At 44.5% G+C, this 19,216-nt stretch overlaps 2 long non-coding RNA genes across 2 annotated transcripts in view; one reads left to right on the top strand and one right to left on the bottom strand.

Moving 5' to 3' along the window:
- LOC144329327 (uncharacterized) overlaps positions 1-19,216 on the bottom strand; it is a 44,254-nt gene that overhangs the window by 23,406 nt on the left and 1,632 nt on the right. The gene's annotated exons all lie outside the window — the stretch shown is intronic.
- Positions 7,880-18,359, top strand: LOC144329326 (uncharacterized). The gene is made up of 4 exons (XR_013394828.1): positions 7,880-8,506; positions 14,913-15,028; positions 15,762-15,870; positions 18,120-18,359. It is a non-coding gene; the product is annotated as an uncharacterized LOC144329326 (long non-coding RNA).

Here is a 19,216-nt window from a genome sequence, read left to right as displayed (position 1 = left end):
GTGAGGAACAGTCTCACTCAGTGTCTCAGTGTTATCATCAACCCTGGCCTGCGAAAGGCTACTTTATTAGGTATATTGTTGAACTAGGAAGTGTATATTGGAAGTGCAGCCCTACAGCAATCATTGAAACATACCATTATAAAACAACCTAAGTTGATAATGTCTCATAGGGACTCCTGTTCTTTACTTCCGATCAAATGAGTGCCATCTGCTATTTGCAACATGCCTGAAAGCAGACATGTAAATACAGTTTTAAGTAAATACAGTTGTTCAAAAGAAATGAGGTCATATCAAATAGTTTGAATGTGATTTGCAAATATGCTTTTGGCACAACCTTAGGGGTGCTTCATTCATTTATCCTTGGGTGGTATCTAATAAATATCACCATCTGAATCAGCATCTAGCATGTTTGGACTATAGGACGCACTTTTCCCCCTCCAAAAATGAAGGGGAAATGTGTGTGCGTCCTATGGGGCGAATGCAGGCTTTCGATGAAGCCTGGAGAGCGAGAGGGGTCAGTGTGCACTGACCCCTCTCGCTATCCAGGCTTCAGGAAGCTATCCGCAAGCCTTGGGAGCCCGCAGGAGTTCCTGCCGGGCTCCCTAGGCTTGCGGATAGAAGCCTGCACCCCGAAGCCTGGGGCGCGCTGAGCAGCGCGCCCCGGGCTTCAGGCAGATATCCGCAAGCCTAGAGAGCCCTGTGGGAGTTCCTGCCGGGCTCCCAAGGCTTGCGGATAGCAGCCTGTTCTGGGGGCTGAGGTCGGGGGAAGCTCGGGCTTCCCCCGCCCCAGCCCCGCGCCTGGGGGAGGGGGGGAAAAAAAAATTTTTTTCTTTATTCCCCCCCCCAAAAAAAAAACCTAGGTGCACCCTATGGGCCGGTGCACCCTATAGGGTGAAAAATACGGTAGGCTCTTTAGACAATGGCAATAGCACATACAGTATTGGCAATTTTACCCCGTAACTTCATGCAGGTTTTAAATACGGGGATATTTATTTGTTTGCACTCAATAAATATACTCAAAATATACACATTTAACACTTCATTGGGAAACAGCTCAACACAATACATATCCAAGGACATCAGCATGGATAGCTCAGTAACAAATGCTTTTCTTTGTTGTGAGGGAGTTAGCTAAATAATCCTAAGTATAACTAAACAAACACACATGTGCAGTGGAAACTCTGTCTATAGTATTTGATCTGCAAAAGGGCTATTCCTCACATGCAATAAGTGGCTTTTGATGTTGCAGTCATCTAGGGTTCCATGCATCCCTTTCTTCAGAGCAGGTGTGGGGAAAAATTTGGCCCTCCGAGTGTTGCTGAACTACAACTCCCACCAGCTCCAGCAAGGATGACCAATGTCCAGGGTTTATGGGAGAGAGAGTTCAGCAACATTTGAGAGCCAAAGGTTCACCCACACCTACCTCAGAGTGACCCTTACAGCCCAATCCTATGCATGTTTATTGAGCCCTACTGGACTTCACTGGAATATTGGGTTGCATTTTGTGTAAGCCCTACTCGGAGTAGACCCACTGAAATTAATAGCCAAACTAACTTAGGATCATTAAACTTTAGTTGAATACAACCCAGTGTTTCCCCTTGGTGTTAGCATGACTTTTTAAACAACTAACAGTGGTATAAAAAATGTCTGCATGTTAACTAGTAGTCAGTAAGCATCATTGGGGACGTGGGTGGCGCTGTGGGTTAAACCACAGAGCCTAGGACTTGCTGATCAGAAGGTTGGTGGTTCAAATCCCCATGACGGGGTGAGCTCCCATTGCTCGGTCCCTGCTCCTGCCAACCTAGCAGTTCGAAAGCACGTCAAAGTGCAAGTAGATAAATAGGAACCGCTCCAGCGGGAAGGTAAACGGAGTTTCCGTGCACTGCTCTGGTTCGCCAGAAGCAGCTTGGTCATGCTGGCCACATGATCCGGAAGCTGTATGCCGGCTGACTCGGCCAATAAAGGGAGATGAGCGCCGCAACCCCAGAGTTGGCCACGACTGGACCTAATGGTCAGGGGTCCCTTTACCTTTTAAGCCTCATGGAGCACAATGTGACTTTCTTTTACGTCACCATGCTTATTGGGCTTGCTTTTTATGATTTGGTCCAGTAGATACCTAGGACAACTTCTTCATACACCTCTCTGAGCAAGATATGAACTGTCTCATATGAGATATTGAACTTGATCCAGGCAGTTGAACATTTAATGTAATTCTTTCCAGCTGAAAGCAATTGGACCTAAGCAACAAATTTGGTCCTCACACTTACTTGGGAATAAGTTCCACTGAACTCAATGGATCTGAGTAGACATGCATTGGACTGCACAGCTATAAGGAAGGGTCAACTTTGGTTGGATCATGCCAACTAGAATTAATAATTCAAGGCATTTAGACCAATATGTAGTATACTAATAATAATGTCAATAATACTACTACTGCTGCTACTAATAATACTACTAATAACAGTAACCCAGCCTATATGTAGCGATTCAATTTTATTCTCACAGCTCCCCTCTAGGATCTATTAATGTTGCATCAAGACAGGGTTCATTTCTTCCCTTGGAGTGAGGATGTGAACCAGTGTTTCCTTGTTCAGTCCAAGTGGTTCTCCAGTATCATTTATGTATTCATTACCCGCCCTTTGCCCTACGGTTCTCAGACAGGATACAACAGTAAAGCACAACATTAAAAATAGCTAAACACAATCATAAAAATAAGGTGGATCCAGAAAACATACACCTCAAGTGTCGGAAGCCAGGATAAAGAAGGACTAATTCAGCATCCTCCGGCAGCTGTCTAGTGAAGGTGCTAGATGCACCTCTGTTGGGGTGGACTTCCATAGCTTAGGGTCCTCCACCACCACTGCAGCCTCTGAGGACAGAGGAGCCACCAAGAAGGTCTGATCTGTCAATTTCAGCACCCAAGGCTGTCAGTGGGGAAGGAGGCAATCTTTCAGATACTTGGAACCAGAGTCATTTAGGGCTTTAAATGTGTGGAATATCCAGGAGTGTAGCCTGGGTTGCTGGCACCTGGGGCAGGGCAAGTGTTGCATCTCCCTGGTGGTCTGGGAAGCAGTCAGTCCCTTCCTGCCAGCCTCTAAGCAAGGGAGTCTCTCCTTGCAAACTAGCTCCAACCTGGGAAATAAGGCAGAGAAACACAAGCCAGGAGCGCCACTGTCACCTCACCCTCCTGTCCTTGCAGCAAGGCTTTCCGGCCTCCCTCCCTCCCTCCTCGGTGGGTGGTGCTGGCAATGCCCCCCCCCACCTCCTCGCCAACCTTCAAGATGAAGAAGAAGAGGAGGAGGAGGACGAGTTTGGATTTGATATCCCGCTTTATCACTACCCTAAGGAGTCAAGGTTGGTGGTTTGAATCCCTGCGACGGGGTGAGCTCCTGTTGCTCGGTCCCTGCTCCTGCCCACCTAGCAGTTTGAAAGCACGTCAAAATGCAAGTAGATAAATAGGTACTGCTCTGGTCGGAAGGTAAATGACATTTCTGAGTGCTGCTCTGGTTCGCCAGAAGCGGCTTAGTCATGCTGGCCACATGACCCGGAAGGTGTATGCCTGCTCCCTCGGCCAATAAAGCGAGATGCGTGCCGCAACCCCAGTGTCGGTCACAACTGGACCTAATGGTCAGGGGTCCCTTTACCTTTAAGGAGTCTTAAAGTGTCTAAAAATCTCCTTTCCCCTTCCTCCCCCACAACAAATACTCTGTGAGGTGAGTTAGGCTGAGAGACTTCAGAGAAGTGTGACTAGCCCAAGGTCACCCAGCAGCTGCATGTGGAGGAGTGGGGAAGCGGACCCGGTTCACCAGATTACGAGTCCACCGCTCTTAGCCACTACACCACACTGACCCAGCCCAGGTGTGGCTTGCCTCCCTGCAGATCTGACCTCAGTAAGGGAGCCTGTCATGAGGGCACCTGATTGCACTCCTTCAGAAATTTGTACCCAGGGCCATGACCCCCCTCTGTTCCCCACCCCATGCTACTCCACTGGGAATATCCTACAACATCCTCATTGCAATGCAACCATTTTTTCCTACCATATCCATCCTGGCCTCGTTGACTCCAGAATGCAGCCAAAGTTTCATGGCATGGTAGCATGGGGCATTCTCTCTCTTTAGCTTTCTTCAAAACTTCAGCTCTTATATTCCCTTCCAAACTGGGGCACAATTCACTGGGGATTCCCCACTCTACTTCTCTGCGCCAGCCCTGCTGCAAGGGATAAGGAGCAGCAATGACCCCAAAACTTTATATGACCACCGCAAAACTTTATGATCCTCAGGGTCCCTTCCAACTCTACAATTCTATGACCAAGGGACGGATTCTGCCCCCTGTCCCTTCTTCTGGCCTTCCAAAGACCTGCCTCTGAATCACTGTTGGCATTTGTGTGTCTTCTTGCCCTCGCTGAGCTAACGCTGGGCAGGAAAGCTGAGGGAGGAGGGGTCGGTTATCACACAACCCCACTAAAGGAATTTTGAAGAAATGGCGGTAGCTCCCGTAAAGTTGACATGGGAACGAGTGTGTCGAATTCATAACCTTGCTGTACAACAGTCCCGAGTTTGTTGAGCTCCCTCTCTGCAGCGCCTTGTAAAGGTGTAAGGACACCTTCGCAACACAAGCAGCGTAATGTTCTCGGCTCAGCGCCTTAATTATTTCCAGATTTCCAGAGCCCCCGCCGCCGCCCCCGCCCGAAGAAGCGGGTTTCTCGAGGCGAAGCTGTGTCTGCGTTTCAAACAACTCGTGCCTTTTGCAAACCCTAAACTTCCTAATTGCAAACGGCAGACTGATGCGACGCTCCCATGTCAGGGCTTTCGTTTTTCAGAAGAACTTGTAAATGGCAGGATAAAGAAAACTCCTTCCCCCCGCCTTTACTCCCGGCCACCTCCAGACTGGTAGCTTAATTAAAGCGGAATTGAAACAATCGACACTTTAAAAAAAAAAAGTGTGTTTTTTCGCCTTTCCCGGAGAAACGAAAAACAGCAGCCAACAAGCCGCTCTGGCAACAGAACTTCTTCAGAGAGCAGCAAATAAGAACTTCTTGGCATATTAACATTTTTAAAAAATGAATTCTGGAAGCAACGTGGCTACTTCTCCTATCCCCATTCCAAAAATTTAAATAGTTTTGTTTTGTGTCTTCAGAGCCTGTTATTTTTTTAAAAAATTACAGTCTTATTTACAACCCCATTTAAGCTGCCAAACATATTCGCTCTAGTTCGTCTGAATTCAGTGAAATGAAACAAAGCTACATCTCGCATATACACAGTATATGTGGCTTCTCGATGGAGCTCTGAAATTGTATTATTAGTAGGAGTATTATTAGTATTATTAGCAATATCATCGTTAACATTCCTGGCAGCATTTTATTTATTTCGCAACCCGACCAGAATGAAGCACATTTAAGCCCTACTGATTTCAATAGGACACTTGAACCGCTTCCTTCATTCTCTCATCACTTAAGGTCGGTGGGACTTATCCTGCAAATCCCACACATGTTCACTCGGAAATAAATCCTGTTGAGCCCAATGGAGCTTATTCCCAGGTAAGTGAATACAGGATTGCAGCCTCAATTCTGTATATCGAAGGCTGCAATCCTGTACTCACTTATCTGGGAATAAGCTCCACTGGGCTCAACAGGATTTATTTCTAAGTCGACATGCATAAAATAGTTTCTTGCGCATTGACTTGAGAGTATACCCAACTGGATTTAATGGAACTTGCTATAAAAATGTTTAGGATCAGGCTACGGTGGAGGGGCGGGAGGAATCGAAGGTATTTCTTCTTCTCTCGGTTGGAAAGCAGTATGCAGTTGTATTAGACAATAAAAAGCAGTATGTCTTAAAACAATCTGATCCAATAATCGTCTACAGATGAACAGAAATTACGGGCTTGGCTCAAAAACTAAATGAGGACAACATTTGGTTTTCACTTTTGCATTCCCGATATAGATTTATATTAACAATTCCTCCTTTCTTTCTGACATACACACTTTTCTCTAGATTGCGAGAAGCAAAAATAATCCAGGAAGAAAATCGATCAGACTGCCTTCAAATTAGGATATGTAACCTAATGGTGAAGCTGGGAACCGGCTGCACACATTCCCTGAACTTTATTGTACTGCCTCTTACCCAGAGTTCGCTGTTATCCGGTACTCTTAGGCAAAAATTCGGTTTTCTCCTTTGTTTTGCTCAGCTCCAGTTTTTATGCGACTCTCTGTGAGTGGCCAGATTGGGACTCATTAATAAATAAGAAATATTCTGTGTCATAAGAGATGCTAGTCCTACTCACAGTAGACACATTGAAGTTAGTGGACATAAATTAGGTACATGACTTTCAATAGGTCTACTTTGAGTAGAACCTACTTGGCTGCAACCCTCTCGTCTATTGTTCGAAGGTCTTTGAAATTCAGTGAGGCCTTTCGCATATTTGAGTCTAATACCTTAATCTATGCGAAAATGTGGATTGTATTAACTCCTTAGTTTCAAAAATTAAAACAGAGAAAGTAAACCTCTCTTCCTTTTCCTCCCCTTTCGTTTAAATACGAAATAATATCAAGGTCTACCCTAAAACAGCGAATGAATCTTCTTCCCTTGCTAGTCAAACCTCAAATTAAAATCCATCCAAATGGCAAATAAACATTTGATTTTTTTTTATTATTTTTTGCTGTTGTGCTCGCACAGCTTTTAAATAGCTTTGTAACACGGTATCAATATTCGGTCTTGTAGCGAGGTGCACAAATTTATGCCTGTGAGAGCGAAGTGGAAAAATATTTTTTATTTCTCGGCTGGAGAAATATTTAACGCTACACACATATATTAAAAGACAACCCGAATAATATAATATAATATAATATAATATAATATAATATAATATAATATAATATAATATAATATAATATAATATAATATAATATAATATAGCAAACATGCACAAAACATCGAAGGATCATCCAGTAGAACCAGCCGCATTGGGATAACACGTCGCAACTCAGCACAGACTTAGGCTGCCAGGTAGGGAAGATTTAACTGCTCCTAAATATGTACTGGATTGTGATATACGCATAATATATACACATGCAAAATCTATGGATCTCTGTTATTGTAGAGATGCATTTCCCCGAAGTCTATTAAAATAATTTTAAGACTATATTAATTTATATTATATAACTGAAGCTAACCTTCCCGAGTGTTCATTTACTGAGGTGAAGGACGATCGTTATTTATTTTTCCAGTCTCACCTACATAGCTATATCAAATTTTATCTGTGCCACGATAACTTAATTGCCCGCTACTGTGCGTCTGCCGAGAGCGCAGGGGAAGGCGAAAGGTGTCTTAACTGCCAGTAAACCCTTTGGATATATGGGCAAGGTGTCTGTTTGTACATTGGCGATATTTCTTAATTAGAAATCTGTTTCCTCCTGAGAACTCACTTTTAAGGAGGCGAAGGTAGCAACCGGCCGGCTTCAAGAAGCCGTGTAGGTGAGTTCATCTTTTGCGGCTTTAAGTTAACGCTGTGTCTCTAAAGAGCAAGATGAACCTTTGGACCATATATTGTACCAAAGCAGAAATTGCAAAGTAAACTCATTTACCACCTGGGCGTCCTTGACTTCAGCTGATTAAAGTGTGGTCCGGAGTGTGTGCTCAGCTTCCCCGTGTTATTTAAACACAATCACAAAGTAATAAAAAGCAGTCCAGTTGCGTGAGCAGAACGATCCCCACCCTGGAGGAAAAGTGCGGGGGTGGGGAGAGATAGCAGGAAAAAATAAAATAAAAATCCAGCCTCAATTTCTAGCTTGAAATTGCAGAAATCCTCCTTAGAATGAAGACAGGGGTGTGTATATATCTCTCATTTTTCCCCTTCCTAGAGGCAAAAAAGACGTGTTTCGTTACCCAAAGGGATAGTGGACTCCGAGCAGAGGGGGACCCGACATTGGAAAAGGAAAGAGTCCTCTCACTATCATTAACTGGGAAGACATCTAGTGGGAACGTCTTGCAACTGCAGCTCCACCAGAGAGCAGTGATCATCCCGGACCCGGGAATGTGGGTTGCGCAACCTCTCTCTTCCTTTCTTCTGGCTTTGTATTCTGACTGTGCGTTTAATGGCACGAAGGCGTCCCGCCTCGGCCACGAAGCCTCTCCGCAAGAGCTGCGGCCTTGCCATCCCATGAGTGATGAGCAGCCCGTCCCAGAGACTTCTTCGGCTCCTCCTCCTCTCAGATCAGCAACTTCAAATGCCAGTCCGGCGCGGTACCCCTCCCCCAGGACGTGCCAAGCCCAACAAACACCCAGTCAACGCCCCAGATCGAGTTCAACTTGGCGGCACTGTTGTGCCACTCACTTTCCCAGAGGGAGCTCTGAATTCAGGAATAGATATTTTAGCGTGAGTTTGCGCTGACCTTTCACGAAATGCTTGCAGCAGAGAGCGCGACAAATCAGAAGATTTTGGAGGGGTGAGGGAGTAATTCAAGCACAGGTTGAATCCAGCATTACTTGCATCACTGTGCTCCTTTTATGTAAGTTCCCTTTCGTAGAACAATGAGGGGTCTATATATACCATATTACTGCTATACTTTCTGTCTTTATGGAAGTGATGGGCTCCTCCTTCTCCCCTGGGGACAGGATTCCAAATTGTTTATCCCAGTGCTAGTAAGTGCAGAGAAATTATAAGACAGCTGGGGCTATAGCCACTGAAATGGTCTGTGCCCCCAATCGCAGATGAGAGATCCCATTTTAGGCAATGTTAAAGGTGGTCTATTCATAGATGAGAAGGGTTATTGGTTGGTTGTTGTTGTTTTATTATGCATTTTGTGTTCTCATTTTGTGTTTTTATTTGTGAATCACCCTGTGATCTTCAGATAAAGGGCTGTATACAAATTTAATTGATAATAATAATTAACAAGTAATCTTAGTAATAGATTAGTTTAGATGGAGCTAGGAATATGTATGCAACTAAGGGTCAGATGAGGGACATGGATGGCACTGTGGGTTAAACCACAGGGCCTAGGGCTTGCCGATCAGAATGTCGGCGGTTCAAATCCCCGCAACGGGATGCTCGGTCCTTGCTCTTGCCAACCTAGCAGTTTGAAAGCACATCAAAGTGCAAGTAGATAAATAGGTACCACTCCAGTGGGAAGGTAAACGGTGTTTCTGTGTGCTGCTCTGGTTTGCCAGAAGTGGCTTAGTCATGCTGGCTACATGACCCGGAAGCTGTACACCAGCTCCCTCGGCCAGTAAAGCGAGATGAGCGCCGCAACCCCAGAGTAAGGGGTCCCTTTACCTTTAAGGTCACATGAAGTATGTATCTTCTTTATTATTCTTAAATATCTGCCTTTCCTGGAAGGAGATAGAGTAACTGTCCTCAGTGGTGCAGTTAAGTAATTTTATACTCTGGACTTAATGGTGTTACAGACAACCCTACCTGCTCTTTCAATGGTAATTCAGATTACAGGCAATTCTCATTGTTGGGGGTGGGCCTGCTCCACCCCATTCTGTCCTGCCCTGCCCCCATTCCATCCCATTCTTCCCCCCTTCCATGATGTCTTTATGAAGTTTTGGGGCTACTTCCAGGTTCTGCACCATGTGCGCATGTGCAATCATGCATCATTCGGACACGCCTAAATTGGCTGTTTCTGTACTTTGCTTCCTTGAAAATATCGTCTATGCTGTATTTGGAGGGGTCCTCCTACTCATTCTGTTGACATCTGCCCCAAAGACCTACCCAGACTTCCCCTGGCCTTACACATGGAAGTGACCTCATTAGAGAAGTAACTGCAATGATATCAAATAACTAAGGCAGTAACATTTAATGTAAGATTAATTGATCTTAAAACGTTTAGTTTTAAAGATTCTCCTGTGACTCACCCAACAGATTAAAAACATCTATTATTTTTATATGAGGACTTGCAGATGGTAAGCACTATTTATTTATTTTTTAAAAAACATTCCCTCTTTTTTCTGTTCCATTAGAAGGAATTGCACTTCTAAGATTATGCCTCCTATGGCACAAACCTGTATCATCTAAAAACAAAAGAAGCATGCTTCTTTCTTCAGAACAATTGCTTTTCCCCACATTTATTTAGTCACTCATTCATTACATTGATATCCCACTCTTCCCCCAAGGAACTCAGGGTGACACAAATGGTTCTTCCAAGCAAGGGCTGTGGCTCAGTAACAAGACATCTGCTTTGCAGGCTGAAGGTGTTAGGTTCAGTCCCCGGCATCTGCAAACAGAGCTGGGAATATTCCTTGCATGAAATCCCAGACCCTCCAAGTATCTCTATTTTCTGGATTTACAGAAGCTGTCCCAGTTTCTGATTTGATCCCAGAATGTCCCACTTTTCCTTAGGGTGTCCCTATTTTCATTGGAGAAATGTTGGAGGGTATGGAGTTATCTGACCTCTGAGCTGTCTGAAGGCAGTATAGGAAGTTTAATATTTTCTTATGTTTTTCTATAAGTCGGAAACCGCCAAGAGTGGCTGGGGCAACCCAGTAAGATGTGTGGGGTATAAATACTGTAGTAAAATTATCATGGAATGTCCCTATTTTCATCAAAGAAATGTTGGAGAGTATGAAATCCTGTAGACCTCCTGGGAGTCAGTATAAGGTAAAGGTACCCCTGCCCGTACGGGCCAGTCTTGACAGACTCTAGGGTTGTGTGCCCATCACACTCAAGAGGCCGGGGGCCAGCACTGTCCGGAGATGCTTCCGGGTCACGTGGCCAGCGTGACATCGCTGCTCTGGCGAGCCAGAGCCGCACACGGAAACGCCGTTTACCTTCCCGCTAGTAAGCAGTCCCTATTTATCTACTTGCACCCAGGCGCTGGGACCGAACAACTAGGTTGGCAGGCGCTGGGACCGAACAACGGGAGCGCACCCCGCCGCGGGGATTCGAACCGCTGGCCTTTCAATCGGCAAGCCCTAGGCGCTGAGGCTTTTACCCACAGCGCCACCCGTGTCTCAGTCAGTATAGTCAGTATAGGCAATACCTAAATCCACTCCTGGTTTTCCCTTGCACTTTCTTAGTTTCATCAGCTTAAGGTCACATACACACCATACATTTAAAGCACATCACACCACTTTGACATGTTGGGATGTGATTAGTTGCTAGGAGAGGATGTCTCTGTTAGATACATCCTCTCCTAAACGGTGTTTCTGTGCGCTCTGGGTTCCATCAAGGTGTCCCATTGTGCCATAACTGGTTTAGTCCTGCTGGCCACATGACCCAGAAAGCTGTCTGTGGACGAACGCAGGCCCCCTTGGCCTGAAGTGAGGGTCCTTTACCTTACCTTTACCTATTAGATATGATCCTTACTTTCTCACTTTTGTGAGTGCAGCAGAGTGCCATCCCTTTGCAGTTTAAATGGCTAGTTTTAGCCTTTTAGCTTTAGTAATCCTGGATGCCTTAAGGCAGACTAGATTTTCCTAGCATTACCGCCTTTTCTTGCCCTTAAAATAATAATCATACCCAAACAGTCTTGTAAAAGGTGAAAATAACATTTACTCACTCAGTTTACGTCTTGAGGAATAGCATGTGGGGATATTTACAATGTGTTCAAACCAGCAATGCATGTTTACTAGATAGGCACATGATAGGAGCTGAAGCTCACAGAGTTTTCCTGTAAGTTTGCTAGAGAGGACTCTGAGAGAGACACTCCCACTGTACCCTGGGAGAGGGAGGACATAACCATATATATTCTGCTTGCCGGCCTGGGCACATCTTCTTTTCCCTCTGTTACTCTTCATTTCATCACCACACCAAAAATATGAGAACTGCTACTGTCTGTGGGTTAAACCACAGAGCCTAGGGCTTGCCGATCAGAAGGTCGGTGGTTCGAATCCCCACAACGGGGTGAGCTCCCGTTTCTCGGTCCCTGCTCCTGCCAACCTAGCAGTTCGAAAGCACATCAAAGTGCAAGTAGATAAATAGGTACCGCTCCGGCGGGATAGTAAACGGCATTTCCGTGCTCTGTTCTGGTTTGCCAGAAGTGGCTTAGTCATGCTGGCCACATGACCCGGAAGCTGTACGCCGGCTCCCTCGGCCAATAAAGCGAGATGAGCGCCGCAACCCCAGAGTCGTCAGCGCCTGGACCTCATGGTCAGGTTACCTTTTTACTGCCTGAGCTACCACTCAGACTCCATCTTAAGCTACCCTGGCATCTATACATATCCCTGTGTAAGTGATACAACAGCTAGGTGCAGGCAGGCTTAAAATGCTAATTGAGTTCCTGAGACATTCAAAAGTCTAGCTTAAAAATGGAGTGTGAGGTAAAGCTCAGAGTTACAGATGCTCTCACATTACAGACATGGTGGAATAAAGAGTGTGCCCAGGCAGGGAGGAGCATGTATAGTTACACTCTCTTCCTGTCAGGACACAATAGGGAAGTGATCTCACAGAGTTCCCTCTAGCAAGTTTACAGGAAAGCTCTGTAAGTCTCAACCCCTTCATGCGCCTATCTGGCAAAACATGAACTGTTAGTTTGACTGCAATAAATTTCCCACAATATTGAGCTAGATGGACCAAGGTCTGGATCTGTTCAAGGCAGTTTCTTACATTCCTGCTCCCGATTTCATCCTCATGACAACTCTCTTGGGTTGGTTAGGCTCAGAGATTGTGACTGGCACAAAGACACCATTATATTTCACGGCTGAGTAAGAATCTGAACTTTGGTCTCCCAAGCCTTAATCCAACACTCCAGGTGCTACACCATAGTGGCTCTCTCTATGCAATTTTATGCAAGTTTCACAGATTGATTCATCAAATAGTCAACTCACATTTCTTCAAATGAATGACAGATCTACAAACAAGGCAAATGCACAAGAAGGTAAACAGAAATAAAACCATCCAGTGATTCACACATAACCTCTTCATGGAAATGGAAGCAAACAGGGTCTCTTAGCTTCCATGTTGGTGCCTGCTGTGATCTTTAAAGAAGGTTGCTTATGTTTAAAATATATACCACACTTTTCTTTATACAATAAGCTCAAAGCAGCTTATCCTCCCCCCAAAAACCCAACAAAATAGTTAAAGTTACAATAGAAGAAACCCTATTCAATTTACCCAAACCATTTTTGTACATTAGAACCAAGTGCAGGATAAAACAATTCAGGATAAAACCAGGGAAACTGAATTTTAACCCACCCAAATGCTCAGCAACCATCTTTGATACTCACCTGATACTCGGGTGCCTCCTCTTTCCTGAGGGGGCTTATATAACCTGGGTAAAGGTAAGGACCCCTGACAGTTAAGGAGCCGACTTTTGTCCGCAGACAGTTTTTCCAGGTCATGTGGCCAGCATGACTAAGCCGCTTCTGGTGAAACCAGAGCAGCGCATGGAAACACTGTTTACACCTTCCCGCTGGAGTGGTACCTATTTATCTACTGCTAGGTTGGCAGGAGCTGGGACTGAGCAATGGGAGCTCACCCCGTTGCGGGGATTCGAACCGCCAACCTTCCAGTCAGCAAGCCCTAGGCTCAGTGGTTTAGACCACAGTGCCACCCACATCCTATAACCTGGATGCCACTATAGAAAAGGCCCGGTGAGCTAAGAAAGGACCTTCTTTCAATTTAGGACCTTCTTTCATTATGACCTACATTATAGGGTTGTTGTAAGGTTTGGTGAAATAATGCATGTGAAGCAATTTGAAAAGTCTAAAGTACAAGATAGTGGTGGTTGTGGACATGACAGATCTGAAGAAGGGTACGTTTTCAAGTATGTTAATAAAAAAAAAATTAGTTGTATACAAAATCACAAGATAATGCAACATCTGTTTCTTTGTCACTCATGTCCTAAACATTTAATGATTTTATAAATGACACCTTCATCCAAAAAATGGATTTTAGGGCCAGTATACATTATGGTTACCAGACGTCCCCGTTTCCCAGGGACAGTCCCTGGATTAAAAAAATGGTCTCCAGACAAAATCCATCGCAGGAATGTCCCCGTATTTCATTTAATGTCCCCGGATTTATATTTTAAGTGTTGTAGATTTATTAGTAGGGAATGAATGTTGCATGATTAGTTCAACGGCACAAGACACATCATATGGGGAATTCCAGTGAGGCAAAATGACGGGCATCACAGCAGCATGCAGCTCCTGAAGCCAGCCAGAGCCAACTGCGCTACCAGGCTGGTTCCGGGCTGCTGAGACTGCCGCTGCTGCTGCCACTGCTGAGGGGGAACTGGGGACGCCCGGCGCGTCAACTGGGGGAACCGCTGACACACACACACACACCATGTGACCCAAATCAAGCAGGGAGCGAGAGCACCTGGCCACCTGGCCGACTGCCCAGCGGCACTCTGGGGCCAGGAAAACCCCGGAGCTGATGCAGGGATAAGGAGGAGAGGAGAATAAGAAGGAAGAGAGAGAAAGAGGAAGGAGGAAAAAAAGGGGAGCCCTGACTGCCGCTGCTGCTGAGAAGGAGAAGCAGGAGAGCACCAGGAATGCAAGGACACGTGGCTGAGCCCAGTTCGAGCCTACTCCACGGTGGCTAGCACTCCAAGAGAGCAGGCCGGGGCCCAGAGGAAGGCCATGCAACAGAGGAGACCACAGAAGGGAAGATATTACTTCTTCTTTTTTAAATTAAAAAATAACTTTTTTTCTCTTTTCAAAAAAGAAAAGTGTCCCCAAATTCTTTGGAAAAAATCTGGTATCCTTTGTATACATATGAATGTAAACTGTGCATATCAATAGGAAACATAACCAACAATACCAAAATTTGAGAGGTGTAAAACAGATCAGTTGGCTAAAAATACTATAATTGTGTATACCTAGGTAAGTATATATGCTTTGACCCAGCCCCGGAAAGAGTACAATGTCAGCGCCTGGGCAAGGGTGTTGCAAGGTACTGACAAAATTCATTCAACAGGTCCATGACACAAAGGTTCATAAATTCTACAGATGCTAACTCATGTTTTACAGATGCAAATTGTGGCTCCCTGTCAAGGCTTACCCTGAGATATGGAGTGCCAAGAGGATTTTGTGGGCCCAGTGCGCTGCATGTGAATTGAACCCTCTGCCACACTCACAATTTATTAGTAAGAACAGCCGTTTATGTACTTGCTGAAAGTAAAACAAGTGCATCTAGCCAAACTGAGACGGTGGGTAGATGGTGTTTCACTGGCACTATGCTTTGTAGTACACCCAGTCACCCTGTAAGCAAAGCCAAAGAATAGTAATAGTGATTATGATGGGATGGGGGGAGGAGGGGGAGGAGGAGGAGAAGAAGAATCTAGAATCTGCAGTCCTTCCCCTCCCTCCCTTCCTTCCTTCCTTCCTTCCTTCCTTCCTTCCTTCCTTCCTTCCTTCCTTCTTTGTTTAAAGGGACAAAGGGCCAGGGAATCCAAGGACTGGAAGAAAAAGCCTGGGCTGGGCTCCCTGAGCCACCTGCTTACAATGTCCCCGGAGGTGTCGTGTACCTTGCTCTGGAGGGCCTTCTGCGGTTAAGGTGCCACCACAGAGAAGGCCATCTCTTTTGCTTATGTGGAATGATCTTCTCCTAAGGACCACTTCTGACCACTTTAATGCATGGGCAAGTTGATGGAAGAGTGTGGGATGTATTATTACTAGAGCAGTCAAGTACAACATTTTCCTGTTGCCTAGAATGGACACACAGGGGAATGTGGCTCCAGACACCGAGGACTTCCTGTCATACCTGCTCGGGAGCTTCCTTCCCCTGTGTGCAACCAGGTAAAAGGGCTGGCCATGCAACCCTCTCTCTCTCTCTCTCTCTCTCTCTCTCTCTCTCTCTCTCTCACTCTTGAACTCTAGCTCTCCGCTGCCTCTTAACCAGTACATGGCTCAACCTTCACATAGGATGGCGCCCACATGCAGAACCCCAAGATAAAGCCTGCCTTCAGATTACTGCTGTGAACTGAATGTGAGTAAAACTTTATTCTTCCTTTTAAAGAAGACTGTGTTGTGTTATTATTATTTTAAGAGGGAAATAAAAGGGAAACTTACCAAGAACAATCCAGAGTGGGTTGCTTAATTAAAGGATTCTAACAAATCATCAACTTGCTTCCAATAAGTTGCAAAGGGAATGTGCTCTGCTGTTTACACACTAGCGTGAGTGAGGAGAAATAATATCAAAATAATATCCTCTTCTACCTTCCTTAAGGCCCACAAGGAGGAATTGCTCCTTCACATCTGTGCACCAAGCCTATTAGGGCTTTAAAGTTAAGCACCAGCACCTTGATTTGCACTCAACAGTGAAGCAGTATAGCTCCTTCAGAATGACTATACAGTGGTACCTCGGGTTACATACGCTTCAGGTTACATACGCTTCAGGTTACAGACTCTGCCAACCCAGAAATAATACCTCGGGTTAAGAACTTTGCTTCAGGTTGAGAACAGAAATCATGCTCCGGCGGCGCGGCAGCAGCGGGAGGCCCCATTAGCTAAAGTGGTGCTTCAGGTTAAGAACAGTTTCAGGTTAAGAATGGACCTCCGAAACGAATTAAGTACTTAACCCGGGGTGCCAGAGTAATATGCCTTCATCTTTGTAAACCAGCCAGAATCCTAGCAATCAAATTCTGTCCTGTTTGAAGATTATGGGTATGTATTATTTTAATAACCCTAGGGAAGACCCCACTCTAGCATGTTGCACCAGTCCAGCTGTAGATATGCCCATATCAGAGGTCACCAATGTGGCACCAGCAGGTTCCAAGGGGCCTGACACTACTTCCTATGGCACTCATGAAAGGTCTATGTAAAAATCCACAAAGTTCAGAAAATTGTTTGCTCTTCTTGTTCAGTTCCTGTTTCCACTAGCTTAACCTCTCCTGCATTGCACATTCCCCCTTAAATGTGCATGGATTTCATTGGATTCCAGGGGACAGAACACCAACACTCACTTCCATTCTGAACAGAGAAGAGGCGCAAAGAGTGTCTCTCTCTGAGCAAGTGTAGTCGAGGCCTTTTTCTCATTGTTGGGACAGCACCATTTTGTGCTCCTCTTTTCCTTTGATGTCCTTTTAGATATGGCAGCCATTTTGTGTTACGTTGTGCCCCGGTGGCAGCCATGACACGTTTTCAATATTCCCACTGACCCAAAAGGGTTGGTGGCCCCTGTTGTAATGTACTTACATGAAGATGCCACAAGCCTTAACATCACACTGCAAATAAATTAATCTGGTAGGTTGATATCCTAGAAAATCTTTAGATATGTGCAACTTAGACAACAGTGCAAGGCAATTAAGGCTGCAATTCTATACACCCCAAGGTAAGTCCACTTGAACCCAGTGTAGCACTTACTTCTGAGGAGACATGAATAAGATTTCACAGTAAGACACATTACTATAATGTGTATGTTACGTACTCTCTCTCTTTTTAGGTTATTTGATTTATTTGCATAGCCAAATCATGGATCCCCCACTTCCTCAACTTTATCTCTGTTAACATTGTTTCTGGGATACAAATCTCAGCTGGAGATGTCTGAAGTTTCCTTCCATTTCAAGATATCTCCAGTAGTGTTTTCCCCCCTATAACTATTGAATATCTTCAAATGGTTTTTATGCCCTCATCTTTTTCTATTTTCTTGCCTTAATCCATATTCAAAGGCTCTCTAGAGTTACCTTTTTTTCTGTAGGAAAGTAACTGTTGAATATCTTCCAAAGTTTTTCAATCACTGTTTTCAATCCTTATTTTTTAATCCAAAGCGATATTATTATTATTATTATTTCTCTCAAAACGCTATATAGATATACATATATATATTATTATTTTGTTTTATTCTTTATTCACCTTTGGCTTCTAGAAGACTACATGGGATAGGAATTTCAGGTTGTAGTTCTAAGTACACTTACTAATCAGTGGGTCACATTTAGTTCAATAGAATTTATTTCTGACTCAACGTACAAAGGATTCCACTCCAATTAATGAACCGTACCAGTCCTCTCACTGTACATGTCTCCTCAGAAGTCCAACTGGGTTCAATGGGGAAGTGTGTATGGGATTGCATTTGCCACCTCAATGAGTTAAAATGTGTGCTGTTCCAATAGATTTCAGTTCTCTGTTTGCCTGTTGAAATGTGGTACTTTTCTTGGTTTTTCTATAAATGCAGAAAGCCAGAAGCAAAGATCATGGCAACAAATTCTGAAGGCTTTTTCTTCTTCTTTTAATCTGCAGGATCTTCAGGCACTGCTATTTCATCATTCACACAACACTATTTTTCTTCTTAAACTTCCTCATGGCAAATAAATCATCCTTCTTTTCCCTGGGGATCTCAAAGGAAGTGGTTCATTTACGAAGCAGATTAGATCAATTGCCATATTTCCAAATACAAATCCATAATAAATCCAGTAGAAAAACACATCTACACATGGGAAACCAAATGTCAAAAAGTGTAACTAACAGGGGTTTTGTACACGCACATATATGAATATGTCACATATCCTTTTAACTTTCTCACACGACCGTATACATGTTGTTTTCACATTTAAGTGAATGCCCATAATTTGAAGAAGTTTTCAAAAGACCTAAAAACACTCTCTCTCTCTCTCTCTCTCTCTCTCTCTCTCTCTCTCTCATTCCCTCTCTGTGCATAGAATCATTTGCACAACAATTGCAATATTAAATCTGACTTAGTTGCGTATGACAATTCTCCTGCCGGCTCATTTTGATTTAACTGGTCCATTGGATTGTTAGTCTGCTGAAACGCTAGATTCCTCATCAGCTACAAAGAGGGCAGGTGAGCTCAACAGTTCTGAAGCCAACATGGAATTATAATGAAAACATGGCAGAGGAAGAAACGCTTTGTGGATTTTGAGGACATAGAAGATGGCTGGATTCCACCTATCTCTATCCACTCAGCGAGGGCTGCATCCCTGTGCCCTCTTACACAGGAGTACGTCCTATTAAATTCACTGGGTGTTTACTTTAGAGTAGGCATGCATAGGCGTTCCCTGCAAGAGAGGACTTTGGTTCAAACGTCCATCGTAAAAATGGATGTGAGTTCTAACATACCGATGTCAAACACAGCAAATGGAAGTGCATGTCGCTGAAATCCATTTTACCTCAGTAATCATTCCCGTTCTATTAAAGCGTGGTGTGTATGTTTCGGAAACATTTGAAATTCTGGAGCAAACCAAGGGTGCCTGAGTGTTTTCATAATACTGTATGGATTTATCCAACACTCCACCCTTGGTCCTTTGCACGGTGTTTTGGGGTCTGATCCTTCTCGTTCTTCCCCCTCCCCATTTCATCCCCATCAGCAAACTGTTTAC

The sequence above is a fragment of the Podarcis muralis genome, chromosome 12 (genome assembly GCF_964188315.1).
Source record: "Podarcis muralis chromosome 12, rPodMur119.hap1.1, whole genome shotgun sequence".
In the NCBI taxonomy this organism is placed as follows: Eukaryota; Metazoa; Chordata; class Lepidosauria; order Squamata; family Lacertidae; genus Podarcis; species Podarcis muralis.
This window is presented reverse-complemented; position numbering and strand designations above follow the sequence as displayed.